This window comes from Salmo salar, chromosome ssa16, assembly GCF_905237065.1.
Source record: "Salmo salar chromosome ssa16, Ssal_v3.1, whole genome shotgun sequence".
Classification (NCBI taxonomy): Eukaryota; Metazoa; Chordata; class Actinopteri; order Salmoniformes; family Salmonidae; genus Salmo; species Salmo salar.
The window spans coordinates 94,463,757-94,471,125 of record NC_059457.1 but is presented as its reverse complement, the minus strand read 5'-3'; positions in this window follow the sequence as shown (position 1 = coordinate 94,471,125).

Genomic DNA, 7,369 nt, shown 5'->3' with positions numbered 1-7,369 from the left:
AGTCGTCTAGTAGAGGAGACAGCAGCTCAGGCAGCACCTCCTCCTCCTCCTCCTGAATCAACACTGTAGTTTAACTGTTAGTCGTCTAGTAGAGGAGACAGCAGCTCAGGCAGCACCTCCTCCTCCTCCTCCTCCTCCTGAATCAACACTGTAGTTTAACTGTTAGTGCGTCTAGTAGAGGGGGACAGCAGCTCAGGCAGCACCTCCTCCTCCTCCTCCTCCTGAATCAACACTGCAGTTTAACTGTTAGTCGTCTAGTAGAGGAGACAGCAGCTCAGGCAGCACCTCCTCCTCCTGAATCAACACTGTAGTTTAACTGTTAGTCTTCTAGTAGAGGAGACAGCAGCTCAGGCAGCACCTCCTCCTCCTCCTCCTGAATCAACACTAGTTTAACTGTTAGTCGTCTAGTAGAGGAGACAGCCGCTCAGGCACCTCCTCCTCCTCCTCCTCCTCCTCCTGAATCAACACTGTAGTTTAACTGTTAGTCGTCTAGTAGAGGGACAGCACCTCCTCCTCCTCCTGAATCAACACTAGTTTAACTGTTAGTCGTCTAGTATAGGAGACAGCCGCTCAGGCACCTCCGCCTCCTCCTCCTCCTCCTGAATCAACACTGTAGTTTAACTGTTAGTCGTCTAGTAGAGGAGACAGCAGCTCAGGCAGCACCTCCTCCTCCTCCTCCACCTCCTCCTCCTCCTGAATCAACACTGTAGTTTAACTGTTAGTCGTCTAGTAGAGGAGACAGCAGCTCAGGCAGCACCTCCTCCTCCTCCTCCTGAATCAACACTGTAGTTTAACTGTTAGTCTTCTAGTAGAGGGGACAGCAGCTCAGGCAGCACCTCCTCCTCCTCCTCCTCCTCCTCCTCCTCCTCCTCCTCCTCCTCCTCCTCCTCCTGAATCAACACTGTAGTTTAACTGTTGAGTCGTCTAGTAGAGGAGACAGCAGCTCAGACAGCACCTCCTCCTCCTCCTCCTCCTCCTCCTCCTGAATCAACACTGTAGTTTAACTGTTAGTCTTCTAGTAGAGGAGACAGCAGCTCAGACAGCACCTCCTCCTCCTCCTCCTCCTTCTCCTCCTCCTCCTGAATCAACACTGTAGTTTAACTGTTAGTCGTCTAGTAGAGGAGACAGCAGCTCAGGCAGCACCTCCTCCTCCTCCTCCTCCTCCTGAATCAACACTGTAGTTTAACTGTTAGTCGTCTAGTAGAGGAGACAGCAGCTCAGGCAGCACCTCCTCCTCCTCCTCCTCCTCCTGAATCAACACTGTAGTTTAACTGTTAGTCGTCTTGTAGAGGAGACAGCAGCTCAGGCACCTCCTCCTCCTCCTCCTCCTCCTGAATCAACACTGTAGTTTAACTGTTAGTCGTCTAGTAGAGGAGACAGCAGCTCAGGCAGCACCTCCTCCTCCTCCTCCTCCTCCTTCTCCTCCTCCTGAATCAACACTGTAGTTTAACTGTTAGTCGTCTAGTAGAGGAGACAGCAGCTCAGGCAGCACCTCCTCCTCCTCCTCCTCCTTCTCCTCCTCCTGAATCAACACTGTAGTTTAACTGTTAGTCGTCTTGTGGGGAGACAGCAGCTCAGGCAGCACCTCCTCCTCCTCCTCCTCCTGAATCAACACTGTAGTTTAACTGTTAGTCGTCTAGTAGAGGAGACAGCAGCTCAGGCAGCACCTCCTCCTCCTCCTCCTTCTCCTCCTGAATCAACACTGTAGTTTAACTGTTAGTCGTCTAGTAGACGAGACAGCAGCTCAGGCAGCACCTCCTCCTCCTCCTGAATCAACACTGTAGTTTAACTGTTGAGTCGTCTAGTAGAGGAGACAGCAGCTCAGGCAGCACCTCCTCCTCCTCCTCCTCCTCCTCCTGAATCAACACTGTAGTTTAACTGTTAGTCGTCTACTAGAGGAGAAAGCAGCTCAGGCAGCACCTCCTCCTCCTCCTCCTCCTCCTCCTCCTGAATCAACACTGTAGTTTAACTGTTAGTCGTCTAGTAGAGAGGGACAGCAGCTCAGGCAGCACCTCGTCCTCCTCCTCCTGAATCAACACTGTAGTTTAACTGTTAGTCGTCTTGTAGAGGAGACAGCAGCTCAGGCACCTCCTCCTCCTCCTCCTCCTCCTGAATCAACACTGTAGTTTAACTGTTAGTCGTCTAGTAGAGGAGACAGCAGCTCAGGCAGCACCTCCTCCTCCTCCTCCTCCTCCTTCTCTTCCTCCTGAATCAACACTGTAGTTTAACTGTTAGTCGTCTAGTAGAGGAGACAGGAGCTCAGGCAGCACCTCCTCCTCCTCCTTCTCCTCCTCCTGAATCAACACTGTAGTTTAACTGTTAGTCGTCTTGTAGAGGAGACAGCAGCTCAGGCAGCACCTCCTCCTCCTCCTCCTCCTGAATCAACACTGTAGTTTAACTGTTAGTCGTCTAGTAGGGAGACAGCAGCTCAGGCAGCACCTCCTCCTCCTCCTCCTCCTCCTGAATCAACACTGTGGTTTAACTGTTCAGTCGTCTAGTAGGGGAGACAGCAGCTCAGGCAGCACCTCCTCCTCCTCCTCCTCCTCCTGAATCAACACTGTAGTTTAACTGTTAGTCGTCTAGTAGAGGAGACAGCAGCTCAGACAGCACCTCCTCCACCTCCTCCTCCTCCTCCTCCTGAATGAACACTGTAGTTTAACTGTTAGTCTTCTAGTAGAGGAGACAGCAGCTCAGACAGCACCTCCTCCTCCTCCTGAATCAACACTGTAGTTTAACTGTTAGTCGTCTAGTAGAGGAGACAGCAGCTCAGACAGCACCTCCTCCTCCTCCACCTCCTCCTCCTCCTCCTCCTGAATCAACACTGTAGTTTAACTGTTAGTCGTCTAGTAGAGGGACAGCAGCTCAGGCAGCACCTCCTCCTCCTCCTCCTTCTCCTCCTGAATCAACACTGTAGTTTAACTGTTGGTCGTCTAGTAGAGGAGACAGCAGCTCAGGCAGCACCTCCTCCTCCTCCTCCTCCTCCTGAATCAACACTGTAGTTTAACTGTTAGTCGTCTAGTAAGGAGACAGCAGCTCAGACAGCACCTCCTCCTCCTCCACCTCCTCCTCCTCCTCCTCCTGAATGAACACTGTAGTTTAACTGTTAGTCTTCTAGTAGAGGAGACAGCAGCTCAGACAGCACCTCCTCCTCCTCCTGAATCAACACTGTAGTTTAACTGTTAGTCGTCTAGTGAGGAGACAGCAGCTCAGGCAGCACCTCCTCCTCCTCCTCCTTCTCCTCCTGAATCAACACTGTGGTTTAACTGTTAGTCGTCTAGTAGAGGAGACAGCAGCTCAGGCAGCACCTCCTCCTCCTCCTCCTCCTGAATCAACACTGTAGTTTAACTGTTAGTCGTCTAGTAGAGAGGGACAGCAGCTCAGGCAGCACCTCCTCCCTCCTCCTCCTCCTCCTGAATCAACACTGTAGTTTAACTGTTAGTCGTCTTGTAGAGGAGACAGCAGCTCAGGCACCTCCTCCTCCTCCTCCTCCTCCTGAATCAACACTGTAGTTTAACTGTTGTGCGTCTAGTAGAGGAGACAGCAGCTCAGGCAGCACCTCCTCCTCCTCCTCCTCCTCCTTCTCCTCCTCCTGAATCAACACTGTAGTTTAACTGTTAGTCGTCTAGTAGAGGAGACAGGAGCTCAGGCAGCACCTTCTCCTCCTCCTCCTCCTTCTCCTCCTCCTGAATCAACACTGTGGTTTAACTGTTAGTCGTCTTGTAGAGGAGACAGCAGCTCAGGCAGCACCTCCTCCTCCTCCTCCTCCTAATCAACACTGTAGTTTAACTGTTGAGTCGTCTAGTAGGGAGACAGCAGCTCAGGCAGCACCTCCTCCTCCTCCTCCTTCTCCTCCTGAATCACCACTGTGGTTTAACTGTTGGTCGTCTAGTGGGAGACAGCAGCTCAGCAGCACCTCCTCCTCCTCCTCCTCCTCCTGAATCAACACTTGTGGTTTAACTGTTGGTCGTCTAGTAGGGGAGACAGCAGCTCAACAGCACCTCCTCCTCCTCCACCTCCTCCTCCTCCTCCTCCTGAATGAACGCTGTAGTTTAACTGTTAGTCTTCTAGTAGAGGAGACAGCAGCTCAACAACACCTCCTCCTCCTCCTCCTGAATCAACACTGTGGTTTAACTGTTAGTCGTCTAGTAGAGGGAGACAGCAGCTCAGCACACCTCCTCCTCCTCCTCCCTCCTCCTCCTCCTGAATCAACACTGTGGTTTAACTGTTCAGTCGTCTAGTAGGGGAGACAGCAGCTCAGCCACACCTCCTCCTCCTCCTCCTCCCGAATCAACACTGTGGTTTAACTGTTAGTCGTCTCGTAGAGGAGACAGCAGCTCAGGCAGCACCTCCTCCTCCTCCTCCTCCTGAATCAGCACTGTAGTTTAACTGTTGGTCTTCTGGTGGGGAGACAGCAGCTCAGGCAGCACCTCCTCCTCCTCCTCCTCCTGAATCAACACTGTGGTTTAGCTGTTGAGTCGTCTAGTAGAGGAGACAGAGCTCAGGCAGCACCTCCTCTTCCTCCTCCTCCTCCTCCTCCTCAATCAACACTGTAGTTTAACTGTTAGTCGTCTAGTAGAGGAGACAGCAGCTCAGACAGCACCTCCTCCTCCTCCTCCTCCTCCTCCTGAATCAACACTGAGTTTAGCTGTTAGTCTTCTAGTGGGAGACAGCAGCTCAGGCAGCACCTCCTCCTCCTCCTCCTCCTCCTCCTCCTCCTGAATCAACACTGTGTTCAACTGTTAGTGTCTATAGAGGAGACACATCAGCAGCACCTCCTCCTCCCTCCTCCTCCTCCTGAATCAGCACTGTGGTTTAACTGTTGAGTGGTCTTGTAGGGGAGACAGCAGCTCAGGCACCTCCTCCTCCCTCCTCCTCCTGAATCAACACTGCTAGTTTAGCTGTTAGTCGTCTAGTGAGGAGACAGCAGCTCAGGCACACCTCCTCCTCCTCTCCTCCTTCTCCTCCTCCTGAATCAACACTGTAGTTTAACTGTTGGTCGTCTGGTAAGGAGACAGCCAGCTCAGGCATCACCTCCTCCTTCTCCTTCTCCTGATCAACACTGTAGTTTTAACTGTTAGTCGTCTTGTAGAGGAGACAGCAGCTCAGGCACCTCCTCCTCCTCCTCCTCCTCCTCCTGAATCAACACTGTTAGTTTAACTGTTGTCGTCTAGTAGAGGAGACAGCAGCTCAGGCAGCACCTCCTCCTCCTCCTCCTTCTCCTCCTGAATCAACACTGTGGTTTAACTGTTAGTCGTCTAGTAGAGGAGACAGCAGCTCAGGAGCACTCTCCTCCTCCTCCTCCTGAATCAACACTTGGTTTAACTGTTAGTCGTCTAGTAGAGGAGACAGCAGCTCAGCGCACCTCCTCCTCCTCCTCCTGAATCAACACTGTGTTTAACTGTTAGTCGTCTAGTAAGGGGGCAGCAGCTCAGGCAGCACCTCCTCCTCTCCTCCTCCTCCTGAATCAACACTGTAGTTTAGCTGTTAGTCTCTAGTAGAGGAGACAGCAGCTCAGGCAGCACCTCCTCCTCCTCCTCCTCCTGAATCAACACTGTAGTTTAACTGTTGGTCGTCTACTAGAGGAGAAAGCAGCTCAGGCACACCTCCTCCTCCTCCTCCTCCTCCTCCTCCTGAATCAACACTGTAGTTAACTGTTGGTCGTCTAGTAGAGAGGGACAGCAGCTCAGGCAGCACCTCCTCCTCCTCCTCCCTCCTCCTGAATCAACACTGTAGTTTAACTGTTAGTCGTCTTGTAGAGGAGACAGCAGCTCAGCACCTCCTCCTCCTCCTCCTCCTCCTGAATCAACACTGTAGTTTAACTGTTGAGTCGTCTAGTAGAGGAGACAGCAGCTCAGGCAGCACCTCCTCCTCCTCCTCCCCTCCTTCCCTCCTCCTAATCAACACTGTAGTTTAACTGTTGTCGTCTAGTAAGGGGACAGGAGCTCAGGCAGCACCTTCTCCTCCTCCTCCTCCTTCTCCTCCTCCTGAATCAACACTGTAGTTTACTGTTAGTCGTCTTGTAGAGGAGACAGCAGCTCAGGCAGCACCCTCCTCCCTCCTCCTCCTGAATCAACACTGTAGTTTAACTGTCTAGGAACACGAGCTCCCTCCTCTCCTCCTTCTCCTCCCTGAATCCAACACTGTGGTTTAACTGTTGGTCGTCTAGATCAGAGGAGGCAGCAGCTCAGGCAGCACCTCTCTCCTCCTCCTCCTCCTGAATCAACACTGTGTTTAACTGTTAGTCGTCTAGTAGAGGAGACAGCAGCTCAGACAGCACCTCTCTCCTCCTCCTCCTGAATCAACACTGCGGTTTAACTGTTGGTCGTCTAGTAGAGGAGACAGCAGCTCAGGCAGCACCTCCTCCTCCTCCTCCACCTCCTCCTCCTCCTGAATCAACACTGTGGTTTAACTGTTGAGTCGTCTAGTAGAGGAGACAGCAGCTCAACACACCTCCTCCTCCTCCTCCTCCTCCTGAATCAACACTGTAGTTTAACTGTTCGTCTAGTAGGGGAGACAGCAGCTCACAACACCTCCTCCTCCTCTCCCTCCTCCTGAATCAACACTGTAGTTTAACTGTTAGTGCTTCTGGTAGAGGAGCAACAGCAGCTCAGGCAGCACCTCTCTCCTCTCCTCCTCCTCCCTTCTCCTCCTCCTGAATCAACACCTGTAGTTTAACTGTTAGTCGTCTAGTAGGGGGACAGCAGCTCAGGCAGCACCTCCACTCTTTCCTCCTCCTCCTCCTCCTCCTCAATCAACACTGTGGTTTAACTGTTAGTCGTCTAGTAGGGGAGCGCAGCTCAGACAGCACCTCCTCCTCCTCCTCCTCCTCCTCCTGAATCAACACTGCTTAGTTTTAGCTGTTAGTCTTTCTGTAGAGGAGACAGCAGCTCGAACAGCACATCTCCTCCCCTCCTGCTCCTCCTCCTCCTCCTCTGAATCAACACTGTAGTTTAACTGTTTCGTCTAGTCGAGGGGACAGCAGCTCACAGCACCTCCTCCTCCTCCTCCTCCTCCTGAATCAACACTGTGGTTTAACTGTTAGTCGTCTTGTGGACAGCAGCTCAGGATTTCCTCCTCCTCCTCCTCCTCCTGAATCCAACACCTTGAGTTTAACTGTTGGGTCGTCTAGTAGAGGAGACAGACAGCTCAGGCAGCACCTCCTCCTCCTCCTCCTCCTTCTCCTCCTCCTGAATCCAACACTGTGGATTTAACTGTTAGTCGTCTAGAGAGGAGACAGCAGCTCAGGCATCACCTTCCCTCCTCCTCTCCTTCTCCTGAATCAACACTGTATTTATAACTTCGTCTGAGAGGAACCTCAGGCACACTCCTCCTCCTCCTCCTCCTCCTCCTGAATCAACACTGTACGTTT